Source organism: Clarias gariepinus, chromosome 10, assembly GCF_024256425.1.
Source record: "Clarias gariepinus isolate MV-2021 ecotype Netherlands chromosome 10, CGAR_prim_01v2, whole genome shotgun sequence".
Lineage (NCBI taxonomy): Eukaryota > Metazoa > Chordata > Actinopteri > Siluriformes > Clariidae > Clarias > Clarias gariepinus.
The window spans coordinates 20456717-20472249 of record NC_071109.1 but is presented as its reverse complement, the minus strand read 5'-3'; the positions used below and the strand labels follow the sequence as shown (position 1 = coordinate 20472249).

Genomic DNA, 15533 nt, shown 5'->3' with positions numbered 1-15533 from the left:
TCCACAAAGTATATCAAGTATGCTCCAAGCTTTTCTTTTCTTGAGGTTTCACCTGGATACTATGAATTGTTACCCAAGAGCACACTTAGCACTGCTTATTTTCATTATATTTTATGCTATACAGTTGTAAATGATTTATATTCCATCATTTAGAGCCAGAACTAAGAGATTCCCTTTTTCATGCTTTCTATCTCAAGTTTTTCCTTGCCAGCTTTACTTGTTGCTTATTGTGGAGCTATATCTAAATTCTATTTATATCAAATATGTTGCTTTGTGTAAAATGGATAAGTTCTGCATGCAGTAATGCTAACATTGCCTGTACCTAGATTTTCTTTCACCCATTTTACCCAGTATGATTTGAAATACATTATATGGCCAAAAGTATGTGAACAACTGACCGTCACACCTACTGTATGTGCTTTTTAAACATCCCATTATTTAACTATTGTAATAACGCTTAGATTTGTGGTAAGGCTTTGAACTAAACTCTGGAAAGGCGGCATACAGTGCAGTTGGCACTCCGGTAAATCCCAGTGTGATACTGTCCTGTGGTGTTTAGAAATTCCTGGGTCACATTTGGCTCCTTGGTTCCACTGAAGGAAATTTAAATTATTCAATGGCATCCTATACAATTTTGTGCTTTTAACTTCGTGGCAACATTTTGGGCAAAGCCCATGTTTCTGTTTGATGTTGAGCTGCCTACAAAGGTTTAGTTAGAAAGTGTTGATACTGTAGTACTAGGTTGAAAAACATAATAGGAGTAAGTGCTATCAGTGCCAATTTTCACTGATAGCAGTATCAAAAAAGTGCTTGCCAATAGAAAAAAAGTTTATACTTTCAGTCGATAAATGTTTATTATGCAGAAAAAAATGTCTCAAAGTGGTAGCATGCTTGACAGGAGGCTTTTTTTTTTTAAGTGGCTCAAAATGGGTCAATTTTTTTTTTTTAAAGTTGACGTTTATGCATCTGTTTCATTACTTCTCATGGCTGCAGTTTATGTTTTCTCTCCAGTGTTTCCCCTGGCAGTTCGTGTGCATCACATCCGCTGATTCTATGTTTCCGTGTTAATTCGGTGCAATCCTAAACCCTTGCTCGGCTTGTAGAAGGTGTCAAATGAGGTTAATGAAAAAACAAAAAAACACTGCCTAATTAGCAAGATTCACACACAACTGTAGCAGTTTCATCAGCTGTGAACTCCAACATCAGAAAAAAACCTCACCCAATTTATCAAACTCCTCAACAGCTATTGGATGCATGAAAAACACCTTGCCAGAGAAGTCACTTTCATCCCAGTAGCTGATAATTGCATCTCATCTAATTGACATGCTAATCTCTTATTCGCGGTTTATTAGCATGATTCTTGTTTCGTGGTGCAGGACTGTGCAAGGACACCAAATGTCCTGGTCACGACATGACCCTGCGTTTGCTTACGCAATTTGTAGATTATTTATTAGAACAGAAATTAATACATGTATAATATTTGCACTGTGTGTATTATGGACTGTTTATGATTGAGGTTTATAAAAAAAATGCTGAATGTGGAAATACATTTTTTTCTGAAAAAGAAGGAAGGGAATATGCCGAATAACAATACCCTGCCACTCCTTTTTTTTTCAACAAAGATGCTTTAAGATCTGTATCATCCTTTTTAGTGTCTCTTTGTCTGTGCATAGAGATGCAAAAACCGCCTTTCTATCTTCCCTCTGTCATCTCGTACTATCACCTCTATATGGATGTGTCAGACCTGCCAGTCATTTTGACTGATGAGTGTCACTCACTGTGGCTTTAGGGTATCTTGGCATGAATGGGGTCAAGCAAAGATTTCCATTCATTATAACTTTTTTGGTCTGCTTTCATAAACGCTAAGATACTATAAATTTACCAGGATTCTTAAAAAAGGAATACTTTTTACACCTTACACAGAACTCAATTTATGTAGTTTGTATAAGTCTGGTCTTTATACCAGACTTATACAATCATAAGGTTTGCATTTTTGGCCCATATTTACTAAGCTTCTCAGAATCACTCCTAGGAATCGCATTTAAAGTTGTTTTAAGACTGAAAATATTCCTAGCTCAGAGTAGGATTGCTTTTAGGAAAGTGTGTGAAGTCACTGTTTATGACACTGTGACCATCAAACTAGACTACACATTGTAGCGGGTGTTGTAGTTTTAAATGGTGCAAAAGTGAAAAGGTGTAATCAGAGCCAGTTGTGTAAAGGCTTTATGCACATACACAAAACTTTAATGGATTTATTTAATTAGTATAGGGCTGTCATGATCTATTCAAATGACTTTGTAGAGAGATCGAAACTGAAGAGAGCGTTTTGCTTGCAGAGGACGTAGTAAAATGTAAAGAAATAATTCTTCCCTAGTCTTACCTCTAAAGATAAAAAGTGAGGTGAATGGCAATTTGTGAAAGCATCAATGGCACCTGTCAGTTTGACAGGTACACTCGAGGAGTGTGAAAACTTTTGTCCGAACATGTCTTTTATAAAACGTCTCTCTTCTATGTGTACATCTCTGCCTTAACGCTGTTTCCTTTCTATTCCTAACCAGTTAGAACACCTTCGGAGCTGTCCTAAATTTTAGTGGAGATTGGAGTGATTTTCTATTTTAAGAATGTTGATAAATTGCTTTTAATACTTTAATACTCCTGAACAGTGTTGGGGGATATTACTTTTTAAAGTAACTTATTACATTCTAAAATGACTAGTAATCAGTTACATTACAGCGTTACTTTCTGATAAAAGTAACTAGTTCGAGTACTTTTCCATTGCAGAAAATAAATAACTCCTTTGTGATTCCTCATGCATGTTGTTTTAGTTAAGACCTTTATATTTATTCTCCCATCATCACTCAGCGAAGTTTGGTCCATAATCTGTTAACTACTAATACCCCCACCTCACCTACGCGGTTTAGCGCAGTAGCTGTAAGTACGGTTTATCATGATTCGCCGCGAGTTTTCGCTGCGCTGTGATTAGGTTTCCATCTTTCCATGTGTCGGCCCTCGCATAGTCAAACCACATAGGTGAGATAGGGTATAACAGCAGGAGTAAGGGGAAGGGGGACGCTAGTAGGATGACTTTCATGCATACACACACCCTTACAATCATTAATGGATTGGGAATGACTGCTGTCTGGCTCACGGATTACATAAATTGTCTGAATAACGGATTACATTTTTGAAAAAAATAACTAAGTAACTGAGTACTTAAATGGCAGACCTAACCCGTTAGATTACTCGTTACATCAAAAAAGTACTCTGACGCGTTACAAATGAACTTTGTTGGATTACTTTTTTGGTGTAACATGTTTTTGAGCGTTAACACTGCTCCTGAAGTAGGACCAAAATTGTGATTTTTTTTCCCACTTAGGAGCAAATTCTTACTCTGAGACACTTAGGAAATACTGGCCCTTGAGTAACTGTGTGCATCAAGTTGTTCATGTGTCCATCATGTTGTACATGTTTCTCTTCGCTGAGATCTACTGCGACTGTGACCTGGACAAAGGTATTTTGAACAAACTAAGATTATTTTCCTTCCTATATGTTCTAAGTTACTGAAAACACCTTTGCTGTCTTGTCTCTGAGGATCTCCCACATTTCAGTCACTACAGTGAGTTTGTGAACATAAGGTGAGAATAGTGATGTGGACCAACCAGTACACAGACACTATCATCTGAAACTGATCTCCTCTTCCACCATCATAGAAGGAGGTACATGTTGGTACATGTACCAAATGTGTCAGGGAACCAAATATAGCAAGGTGGTACATCTGGAATGTTTGAAAACTGACACTTCGGAGCAGCACAGGAGAAGTTTGTGTGCAGATCTAATATAATATGACGGAAAAAAAAAACATTCATTATAATTAAATAGTTATACTTGCCAAGGGTGTAACCAAAATCTGATTAATGGTAATTGTTTGTCTATTGTATATAATTAATATGTTGTGTATCTTGATGTATATAACAAAGTATGTCCCTGCCTCTTGTACCTTCTGCAGAGGCAGGAGAGTAGATAGGACAGTGAGAAGGCTGGTAATGAGGCCTCATGTCTAGCTGATTGTCTAATTAAGCATGCTCTTGAGTGATTGATTAAGGCCAACTATTCTGCTCAGAGAAATGACTCAGATGTCCTCACCTCACAAGGGCACGGACGTCCACGTCTCTGACACTGCTGCTCCTTTTGTGTTCCCTCTCCGCCTCAAACTGCGTGCTTTCCGGACAAGAGACAGACAAGAGATAAAAATTATCCCATCGTTCAGCTGCAGTCCCACATGACTGGCATCGGGCAGCGTTGGCCGATCAGCACTGCGCATCACGTTCAGCAAACAATCACCCCATGCTGAGAGGAGAGTGGGGAGTTTTCGCCTGCTGGATTATTTGAATTCCCTGTCACTGATCTGTGTTACTATAAGCATTTAAGAAGCTTTGTTGAAGACTTTGAAAAAAAGGAATAACACATAGTTGTTTTTTTTTTTAATAGAACAATAAAACCTTACTAGGTGTTTGATCGGTTAACAATGAGTGGAGACGGACAGATCTCTCTGTGTGTAAAAGTTATGTGTATGTTTTGTATCGTGTGCATAAAGAGGTAGAACAAGAATAAAACAATGTGACTATGTTTAAATGTCCGCTGCTAAACTTGCACTAAGCAAACATAATAAATCAATTACAGTCATGTAGCCAGAGTCAGTGGAAAACATTTGGATAACTATAAATCATGCTTTGTGTAATTTAAGCTTGCATTGATGAGGTAGATATGTTAAATCAACAAGATTTAACCAATTATATAACTTAAGGAAGATAAATGAATAAGTCTCAAATAAGTATGTGAAGCCAGATCTGTGTAATGGTGCTAGCTGCTAGTGTGTTTCTTGTTTCACTTTATATGAAATATTATATAGGTGTGTGGCGTAGTCCCTTATAAAGAATTTGAAGTGTACTGTATGCTTGTGAATTTTTTTTTTTTTTTTCACTGACTGATCTAGGCGACAGTGTCACCCTTCCCCTCCTTGGAGTATTCATTAAAGGTACTGTATGCTATGTTTCTTACCCACCTACTTGTCACACATGGAGAGACAAACCAATCCTCAACTTTTCATTAATTTTGGTTTATTCAAGTTTAAGCCAGAGTATGTTCAAGCTTCACATTTGAAAACATAAAACAATCTCTGCTAGGATGTGACACTATATCATAATAACAAAACCAAACACGTCTCTCACATCCTGCAATTAATGTGCACAACCTTTAACATCATTCACACCTTCACACATTCGCATGACGAGGCTTGACAGCATAAGTCAATGCCATGCACCTATTTAGACATCAATAACAGAGAGTCGAGGTGGCACTTTTCCCCAGCATTCAGGCATTTACTCATGACCTCCTCTCTCCTCTCCCGCCTGTGTCTTTCTCTTAGAGTGAGAGGTTGGAGAGGGAAACAACCAAAAGCTGTTTTTGAGTTTCACAAAGGTCATATTGACTTCCTCCACTAAAACCATGAAAGGGAAGAAAAGGGAATGGTTTGTGTGAGGGAGGTAGGAAGCTTTACCCTGGCACATTTAGCAAAGGACATACAATGCCTGATAGGTTCCTTCACATACAGTAGTTAAACCTTTTTTCCTCGCTGTCTGCCTGCATGAGCTTCAATATTAAGGCAGATCAGAGGCCACACACACGCATACAATCATACATGACAAAACACATATAATACAGTATTATCCTCATGTACTCAACATAAGCTTGAGTGGTAATAATCAATAATCAGCCATACGGTGATCTTTCACCTGTCTAATATTGTACAGGCTCCCCTTGTGCCTCTAAAACACCTCTGACTCTTTAAAGCATGGACTCTAAAAGATTTCTAAAAGTATACTGTACTGTGATATCTGGCACTAAGATGTTACCAGCTGATGATTGTAAGTCTTGTAAGTCATGAGGTGGGGCCTCCATGGATCAGACGCATTTGTCCAGTACATCCCACGGATGCTCGATAGGATTGTGATCTTGGGAATTTGGTGGCAACCCTGTCAACATCATGAACACTTTTTGATGTTTGTCAAACTATTAAACAATTTTCGTAGTGTTTCAGGGTGCATTATCCTGCTGGAATGCCATAAAAAAATATCGTTGCCATGAAGGGGTGTGCTTTGTCTGCACCAGTGTTTAGGATGTAAGGTTTTCCAGCAGAACATTGCTCAGGGCTTGACACTGCATCACATATGCTGTTCACATAATGATTCATCAGCTCAGGCCACAATTTTCTCTTGCTCCATTGTCGAGTTGTGATGCCCACACGCTCATTTAAGGTGATTTTAGTGCTGGACCAGTCACTCAGATTGCCTTTTTTTGTATAAACTTTTTTTTTTTTACTGCAAAATAGATTCCACCTTTTGCCAATTTAGTAAGATAATCAATGTTGTTTACATCATCTGCCAGCGGTTTAGCATCCCGGCTGATCGGTATATGTTTTTTAAAAGAGGTAAAATAATTTATTACATGTCGATCTTGTTCAAACAGCATAGTGGTAGAGATTGTCTTTACGTAACTGATGATAGAGCAGAACGTAGCATAAGAGTATTGGAGTGAATATTTGATATGTGGACCTGCAGTGTATGCTTGTAACTGACTATTGATAATTATTATATGGAAGGTGCTGTGGAATGTATTTTTTTTAGCCTGAGTTGTTTTATTTAAGATCCACTGTCAATATGGTAATAAAGCAATAAATAAAAGAGAAAGACCTTTTTCATATTCCTAAGCATTCAAGAGATTTACATTCGCTTACTGGACATGCTTGTACAACTGCCAATCTTGTCACCTTTCTCAACCAAAAAGAGAATGCTTGTAAATTTTTGTGGCTGCACTGGCTTCCCAAAACCAAACAACATTGATTTTTTTTTTTTTTCGTAGTAGGGGGGTGGGGGTGGGGGGATGCATTAGATGGAATAAGAACCAGCTTAGGCATTGATTTAGGCATACAATGTCCTAGGCTTTTATACTTTTGAGGTTTACGTGGTCTCTCTCTCTCTCTCCCTCTCTCTCTCTCTCTCTCTCCCTCTCCCTCTCTCTCTCTCATTGAGCCCACCTTCCTGCTAAAAGTCAGTACTACTATATCTTTTCATTAAAGGCTAGCTTTAGTTAATGAAGCAGGCTCAGTCCCAGTCAGGGGTCTTTGCTGTGAATAGATCAATTGGGTCTTCAGTAAATCTTAAACAAGCCTTCATATTATCTGATCTAAAGGTCTGTTCAGCCAACTGTCCACTAACCCACGGACGGCCATGGGGGAGTAATGCATCATAAAAAGGGTCCTGACTTGGGTGTCGGAATCAATTAATGTTGTAATTACAGGGGTGAAAAGGTGGTGGTCTCTAATTTATTTATTTTATTTGTTTTTTTTTTTTAAAGAAATTGTTCTTCTTCCTTCCTGTCTCTGTGTTTTTAATTCTGCCAAGATCTTTGTATGTGGTTGTTTTGATTAGCATGCACCAAAAACTTCCATTTTTCTAAAAGATTCTCTGCTGTCAAATTGATTCATGCTGAGTTGTTCAGTTACCTGGACATATATTTATATACATGAATTTAAATAAAAATAATAATAATAATAATAATAATGCACATGTGCATTTTTCTTAATTTCTTTGTGTGGATTCTTGGACATAAATAATAATGCTGCTAATTAATGTCATACCTACATCTTGTTTCATTTTTTAGTTTTAGTTTAGGTAGTTTTCTTCTTAAGGCAATTTACAGGTCCCCACATGGCTAAAAGTCATGTGTGACACATACACGTTTCTCTACTGTAATTCAAACTTAACATTATAAGTGACTAAAGTGAGAACGTGCATAACTGTTCGTGCCTCATCTACATTGCTGCTGTGAAAAAATTAAATACAGTTATTTGACAAACCATCTTATTCCATGGTCTTTCCTGATTTTTTTTTTTTACTACATTATAATGCCATTCAAAATATGCAGTAATCTAAGTTAAACAGTTGATATTAAGATGTGTCTGCTATTTATGCTGTGGGAGGCATTTATAATGCCTCTAATCTGTGGTGCTGTTAATTGGTGATTTTTGAGGCTGGTACCTCCACGGCAGAGGTAAGTTTTGGTCTTTCTATGATGGCCTTCCCGAGAGCCGGTTTCATCATGGTGCTTGATGGGTTTTGCAAATGCATTTGACAATACTATTCTTTTAAGAACTATTTCAGAACAGCTGATGTTTATTTCCTAAAATAACAGTTGAATGTTGTTGGTGTTGTGGTTTTTACTTAATTACCTAATGCCGTATGTGTTATTCAATATTTTTGGAATCTCCAGTATTGTTCAAGAATGTTGAAAAAGAAATCCAAACTTTTGACTGGAATATCTATTAAAATACACCCTTTACTCCTGCTGAGTTTTGTTTTTGTGGTAAAATATTGGCATAGACAGATTTTAAAGGTGTGTTTATTTATATCTGAAACAATTCCCTGCATTGGGCTGCAAAGGCACTAGTCATAGATCAGCGGTCCTCAACACCAGTCCTGGACAACCTGCCCCCGTTTCTCAGGTCCCAGCATGCATTTAACTAATTAACAGTCTTTTCGTAATTGGGTGTGGTAGTGCTGGGAAAACACCAAAATATGCAGGACATGGGAAAAAATATGCAGGACATGGGTTCTTCCAGGAATAAGGTTGAGACCTTTTTTACAGATTAGAAAACTTAAAATGTTATAAATACACTGATTCAAGAAAAAGTCTTCTTTGCTCTAATTACAAAACACACACAGCCACAGCAAGTCATAGCCCATTTATCACACTTGATAGAAGCAGTGGTGTAACAGAAGTTTTCAGTGAGTGAGAGCATTGTGCACAGCTGCCAATGTGATTACTTAGTGGACCATTTGATGGGTACAATATGCTGTTTAGTAATAGATTCATCAGTACTAATTCTCACCTTTGATTTTTGACAAAAGACTGTGATTTAGCTTTCGTCAGTGCTTCTTTGACACCCCATGCCCACTGCGCAGTTTCAAAAGTAAATCTGTATCTTTTATACTCTATTCTTGTCTAAAGAGCACAATTTTACAGCAATTACTGTACATCTGTACTGTACATCTTTTTACTCACTACAATTATACACTTCCTTTTTTTTTCTCGTGACTTTTTACTTATTGTAAAGGCTTATTATATTCGGCAATGTTAACATTATTTTCAGCAGCAGTGAATTGTAAGCAAAGTAGTGTTAACAAAGTTAACACATCTATTAATTGGCTTTTGGTTAAATCTTAAAAGAAAATAGCTGCATCAAGTAATGTATGTTCTGCTAATTTATATCCACATACATTAGCGAAATCTTAAAACATGGTAAAAATTACAGCATGTTTTTAATGCTGGTATTTATGTAACTCTGTTCTAAGTATAGGAACATGTCCGGCCCTACTTCTTAATTTTCCCAATAGGAAACTGCTAAATTATGTTGGTTAATGTAAGTTAACATGTGGTTGATTATTTGGATTATTTGGTGTAGCATTTAAAAATACAGTTAATAATGGGGTACAGAGGTTGTACATTTTATTTATAAAATAAATAAAAACAAATATCGCAAATATATTTGAAGCAAATCTCAAAGTCCTACAAATTATTTTAACCCAAATGCTCTGATAAAAAGATAAGTTTTAAGACCAGATTTAAAATCATCAACAGTCTTTGACATCCTCACATACTCTTCATTCCATAGTCTATTGTAGGTCCCTCTTATGTCATGTAAACATCTCTAAACCAACCATCAAGGCATAGACTCCATAAGAACTCTGAGGGTGTGCTGTGGTATCTGGCACCAGAACCTTAGCAGCAGATCCTTTAAATGCAGTAAGTTGCAATGAGGGACCTTCATGGAGGAGATTTGTTGGTTCAGCACATCCCACAAATGCTTGATCAGATTGGGATTTGAGGAATTTGGAGGCAGAGTCAACATCTTGAACTCTTTGTCATGTTCCTCAAAACAATTCTCAAATGATTTTGCAGTGTGTTTTTTTGTTGAAAGTGTCCACTTCCATCAGGGAATATTTGGGAATATACAGTATGGTCTTCTTTTATAGAAGTTACATCCATGTATTAATACCAGGATCCACAATTAGCAGAAGATTGCCTAACCAACAACACTTGTTGGCCAGCCTCCTTTCCATAGTGCATCCTAGAGCCATCTCTTGTCCAGGTAAGTGAGGCACACGCACCCAGCCATCCACATGGTGTAAAAAAAAAACGTAATCCATCAACCCAGGCCACCTTCTTCCATTGCGCCATGGTCAATATACAGTAAAGAGATAATCAAAGTTCACTTGTTGTTTAGTTCATCTGTCAATGTGTCAATGTTATAGTTGATCTGTATATTTCCTCAGTTAAGTAAATAAGGGTATGTATTTCTTTTAGAGGTAATTTTACAACACTACTTAATAGAAAAGCTTTTAGTCATGATATAAGATGAAATGGGTCAAAAATGGACTTTAAATTGCCTAACTTGAATCAAAAGCTTCTCACATCCTTATCAACACATTTGGGAATTTTTGTTCAAAATGTGTTTTCAGTTCAGTCTACAAAGTTTCAGGGCTTTGCGGTGGCAACTTTTTTCAAGATTTGCTTAGAATATTTTTCCTACTGGAAGACCCAGTTGTGGCCAATTTAAAATTAATGTCTTGAGGTGCTGCTTTTTACTTTTATACGTGGTTGATTACAGCCAATCAATTAAGTTTCTTTCTACCTGGCCAAAGAACATTTCACCAAAAAGCTGATAATAAGCTGAAAATTTTATTCCGGCATCTTACGGCCATCTTTAAGTAGGTGCTTCTCCTTTGCATGCCATCCTTTCAGGCCACGGTGATGTATGTCTCTAATAATGGTGGACTTTGGTATCTGATGCTACAAACTACTTCAACCAGGCAATACCGTGGGGTTCCATTGAAACTTTAGGCCTAAGGCCCCCACAAAAGTTCCATGAGTTCAATATTAGCATGTTGTTTGTTTTGCATAGATGCCCATGGTAGCTTCAGTTGTTTAGATATTGATCCTAAGGAGAAAGAACTGGAATTTTGGAGATATATTTTTTTTATGAGCTCAGTTCCTTGGAATTTTATGTTATGAAGCCCAAACGTCAGTGTCTTTAAAAAGCAGGCCCTTTTATATCCACACAACTCCAGTATAACTCTCATTTATTACAATTGCTGATTTTATGGACACAAAGGCATAAAACTGTCATAACATTTATATCATATAGCCACTCTTGATGGAATAGGTACTGAAAAATGAATTTTGGTATATCTGATCAACTGTGATCAAATCCAAAAAAAACAATCGTTGAATTGTGTTCAACAGCCGGTTCAGTCCTCCACCCTGAGGAGTTTGCTGTGTGGAGTCAGGACCTAAACAAACATGATTAGGGTTCCATTGGTGCAGTGTGTTGTGTGAAGGGTTATGTAATGTTATTATAGAATTAATGTACAATGATGAATTATGCCAAAATATAACACTGACAGGCTTGTAACTTTATGCACTATGCAACCTGGACTCATTGGGTACAACTTTTCTTTTATTATATTATTGTTAGCAAAGGCATTCTTTCTTTTTTCTGTAAACCGTTTCATAAGTCACATGTAGTATGCGTCAACTGAACACAAAAAGCTACTATTGAATTTTATGTAAAGGAATTTCAAATAAAGACTAAGAAGTTTCTTATTCCTTATTATTATTATTATTATTATTATTATTATCTTCTGAAGAATAAGGTCTGAGAAAGTGTCTCTATGGTGAATGTATCTGTAATACTGTTGTGCTTGTAGCTTCAGTTGTGCCTTCCCTGACTTCCAACTGTGAAGGAATAAAAGGTACAGAGGTACAAGATTGAAGGACACCCATTTCTCGCCTGATCAGAATCAATGATAGAAGCACCTATGCGTGTTCCTCAGATAACAGAACAATAGGGGCAAATCTGGGCATGAACACTATAGCAATTTTAAATTCAGTAAGGATGCAGAAGAGATCATGTTGGAGCAAACTTAATGAGTTGAACATATTATATGCACAAAGCACTCTTTAATGGCTTTGCTTGGGCTGCTATAATTTAGAAGAGGATAGTATTGATCGAGGCTGCCATTTCCTGCCTAAGTCTTACCATAAAGAGCCAGTGGACTGGGTTGGGCCTAGCTGGTGTGGTCTTGGCATCAGAGCTGGCACGCATCATTATCGATCTTAGTGCAACTGATACACACAATCTAGCTGCCTCCATCACAGTCTAGGCAGTATGTGCATTTACGTCTATTGCTTGGCATTGATTACTAATCTAGATAGATGCAGATAAACCCATAGGCATAATTTGCACTGGGAGCACTTCCTCTGTGGTACAGATCATTAGTTTGTAAATAAAAATGAAATTAGAACATTAACAAGAAGATTAAAAAGTGAGGTTTTATTCAGAGTGCCAGCTGACCCAGGCTGTGGAATCACACTCTTTCGTTTACTTTCATTTATTTATCTAACATCCCCAAGCGTAGAGGATATGTAGGTGATTTAATAACAGAATATGTCCTAAGTTGAGCAACAACTGGTCCAGACCGGAGTGAAACTAGATTGGGGAGCTAGAATGAGATTAGAGTCTGTGCACTTCAAATATAGTAGTTCTGAATTCTCAGTGCCTACTGCTCTAACTGCCCTAAAAATCTAAAGATTCGAGCCAACCAGCACAGACACGATTAGTGATTGGAGTGTATAAGCATAGCAAAGTTACATAAGGTAAACCCATTATAGCTGACCCTTGTGTTGATACTCTACTGTATTGGACCATAATCACTATAGGGTAGGTTTGTTAGGCTTTGTGCTGTAGACATGAGTAAAACTAGGCCAGTATGTGTTACCATCATAAACATTGCCTCTGAACCGTTCATGTTGTGTTTCGATCTTTCATTGCTGCTAGGTAACCTGAGCGTAAGTTACCACCAACGCGCTGTCAGGTTAATGACTCACCCCACGGCTAACGACAGCTGCAAAGCTAACTTGCTAACTCATGGGGGAAGCCGAAATCCCTCACTAATCCCTGAACAAGGGCACTATGTGGTGTGCACTATATGGAACAGATAAAAGGCTGAGGTTATTATAAAGTTGAATAAGTGGAACATAACACAAAGACAATAACATAAAGATAAACTTATGATAGACTAAAGATAAACTTATTGAGTGTCACTGTATGGTTTATTCTCCTCACCTTTTGGTAAGAATTTAAATCTACTTTCAACCCAATAGTATTCTGTACCTTCAATGAATTTAAAGATGTAGAATACTATAGGGGTAAAAGTAGATTTACCCAGCTTACAATTTCACAGCTCATAATTTTAATTAGTTGTTTAGAAGTTAATTAGAAGTTTACCTGTTTGGCTATTCACAGGTTCTATGGAAAGTCATACATTTCCATTACATTTTCCCATTACATTTGCCTGATGTGTTTTTACAAACCATTACCATTTATCAGTCCTGATGGTCTGGCCTTTTCTTCTTGCAGTGGTGCAAGTTATTTGTTAAATTTTTAGATGCAATGAACAATAGATATTTTATTGCTTGGGTCTTGTTGAGACTTTGTATTATTGCCCTTTCATAAAAACATACTGTGTTTATTAATGGTCTATTTTGGGGAAAAAAAAACAATGATAGGGAAAGAAAAAAGGGCACTAAAGTAACTAAAGTAATTTATACAAAAAAAATAATAATATAAATGTCCTACAGTCTGGTCTAATTATTCATCTATTCATTTTGAGTTGTTTAGTTCATTTTCCTGTTCAGCATAAACCTGGATAATGGGGTCACTCCTGGGGTCCACGGACATGAGTCAGAAATATTCGCTAGTAGAAACATCATGTACAGTACACACATTCATACACAACTAGGGGCAACAGCAGTGATTGTAAGTGCAGATATGCTTTATTGCAACAGTTAGAGAAATGCAAATGGTCAAGAAAACTGAGGCTTTCAATGGCAAAACCAGAACAAAATCTGTATGTGTGTGTACATGTGTGCCTGATTACAGGTATCCAGGTGTGTGTAATCAGTAGTCAGGCGAATGTGAATGTGGTATTGGCTGAGGGTGAGGGGAAAATTGAGTCTGGATCAGCCATGTTGTGATTCTCTGGTGGATTCTGGGAATCAGCTTTCATTAGCATAGCCAATCCATGTACAGGCATGTTTTTGGGGGAAGTGGAAGGAAAGCAGAGAATGCGGACAAAAAAAAAAAAAAAAAACCACACAGGAGGACGATGCAAAATTTAAAATAAACATTAACCCGAGCTTAGAATTAAACCATCGACTCTGAATCAGTGACACAGAAATATGACTTGTCACATCACTGTTTTGCTGTTGGTTAATTGCTAGGGGATTAACCATGGGGAAAATGGGAAAAAACCTCATGGGTTCCTGTCCCACTGCTGCTTAACCATACATGAATACCTTTTACACACTAAATGCCTGATTCTTTAAGCGCTATTTAGAAATCGTGACTCTACTGTGCGTACAGTTTCCTGTATTAATTTCGTGAAGGTTCCCTATTATAGGTATTTGGAGTGTCAGTAAATGACCTTGAGGGGACTGCGCCACATTTGCTCATCAATGGAAGTGTTATCAACTTTCTATTAGACGAGCAAGATAACAAGCCATCAGCACCACGACAATATGAGCTCCTCCATCCGAGAAAAGCCCAGGGTGACAGCAATACCAGGCTAACAGGACCACAGCTGAACATTGTCTTAGTCTCATAACATCTCCACACCCGTTCTAGAGTGCAATTATGACTACAAAAGCAATACAGTCCTCCGGAAGCATCAGCAGTGTAAGGGAGGGTGCTTGGTATTGTGGCTGCTTTATGGCTGCCTCCTTGGGAGCAGTAACAGTAGTAAAATATTACCCAACATTTATCCAAAATATGCTGACTGCAAGAGCACCCGGCTAATTGAGAATTTACTGGGCAATAATGACTTATCATACTCTGCTTACAGCAGCACTGATGCAGCCAGCTTCATTTAGAAAGCAGTAGTTTGGCCTTAATGAAGTCTGTAAATGTCAGAGAATGGCAGACAGAGTGTGCATCAGGATTTAGTCATGTTACTCTATATTGGACTTCTTATTGGATTTATGTGCTCGTGATGAGTGGAGAGAAGGAACTGACAGGGAGCTAACTTACATTTGTCTCATTTTGTTATGCATGGATCAAAGGAAATAGTGTAACCACTTTGTGATATATATGTTTGTGTATTGCTTCAGAACTTGTGAGCATTGCAATATTGTTTTATTCCTTCCTAGAAAAAAAAAACATTTCTCACCAGAAATTCCATACTAGTGGGTCACCAACCTCATATTGTTTTGGGGCTTTTGGGATCTGTATCATTTTAATAAAGGTTGTATTGAATCTTTTGGAATGTAGAATGATATAACAAAAAAGCTAAGTTTGTCCTCCATAAGGAAGTATGTAACTTTCATTGTAAAGCAATTTTCAACAAGATTTAACATCG

The 15533-nt window shown here is 37.4% G+C and overlaps 1 protein-coding gene across 2 annotated transcripts in view; it reads left to right on the top strand.

Annotated features, from left to right (window-relative positions):
• tenm2a (teneurin transmembrane protein 2a) overlaps positions 1 to 15533 on the top strand; it is a 245280-nt gene that overhangs the window by 26365 nt on the left and 203382 nt on the right. The gene's annotated exons all lie outside the window — the stretch shown is intronic.